This window comes from Trypanosoma cruzi, assembly GCF_000209065.1.
Source record: "Trypanosoma cruzi strain CL Brener chromosome Unknown tcruzi_1047053412781, whole genome shotgun sequence".
NCBI lineage: Eukaryota > Euglenozoa > Kinetoplastea > Trypanosomatida > Trypanosomatidae > Trypanosoma > Trypanosoma cruzi.
In genome coordinates, this window is record NW_892132.1 from 1 (window position 1) to 690 (window position 690).

General features: G+C 62.5%; 3 non-coding genes across 3 annotated transcripts, besides 1 other annotated feature; all 3 read left to right on the forward strand.

Annotated features, from left to right (window-relative positions):
- The first annotated feature begins 141 nt into the window (after positions 1-141).
- Tc00.1047053412781.10 lies at positions 142-231 on the forward strand. The gene has a single exon (XR_008254066.1). It is a non-coding gene; the product is annotated as a C/D small nucleolar RNA (snoRNA), TB11C4C3 (small nucleolar RNA).
- Positions 232-377: 146 nt separating this feature from the next.
- Tc00.1047053412781.20 lies at positions 378-449 on the forward strand. The gene has a single exon (XR_008254067.1). It is a non-coding gene; the product is annotated as an H/ACA snoRNA, TC11C4H3 (small nucleolar RNA).
- Positions 450-555: 106 nt separating this feature from the next.
- Tc00.1047053412781.30 lies at positions 556-652 on the forward strand. The gene has a single exon (XR_008254068.1). It is a non-coding gene; the product is annotated as a C/D small nucleolar RNA (snoRNA), TB11C4C1 (small nucleolar RNA).
- A 7-nt stretch (positions 653-659) lies between these two features.
- Positions 660-690: a microsatellite.

The following is a 690-nucleotide window of genomic DNA, read 5'->3' on the forward strand; positions in this document are numbered from 1 at the left end:
CGCGCACGTAAATCCTGCCCTGTCTGGCGCCCTGCCTGTGCAAACGGTTGGTGGCGGGCCCGCCCGAAAGCGCAAGAGAGAGAAAGAGAAAGAGAGGGCCGAATTGCCCGGAGGTGGGTTGTGGTGGGCGCACGCCGCTGCTGATGGAAGCAACCAACTCTTGTGCGCGAGGGCGCGTGGCCCCGTGAACGCGCTTGCGTGATGGCCAAAAACAAACTCAACAGGTCTGACAGCCGCCCCGCCCGCCGCAACCTCGCCGGCTGGCCCCCGCGCCTCCCCTCGCATGGCCAGGAAAGGCGCGTCTTGAGACCCACCGCTCCGTGACGCTGGGCGCTTGGGTGCATCGGCGCCCCGAGAAAGAGACACGCCGGTCGTGAAGCGCAGCGACCCTTGGGCCGGTGGCGCGCTGTCGGTGCCGCGCGTGGCGCCACTGCCCGGTTGCGCGAGAGTTTGCGGTGACGGTGCGCGCGTCGAGGCTCCCTCCCCAGTTCGGGAAACGATGGGAAAAAACAAAACCAAAGAGGACGCGCACGGGTGAGAGATGCGGCTGCGACGCGTGATGAAATTCCACAGTTTCCTGTCAGTCTGACGACGAAAACGCGTGAGGACGCAATTCCCGACTCAGCTCACACTGAAGTGCTTTGCTTTACACCCCCATCTTTCTTTTTTTTTCTTTTTCTTTTTTTCTTT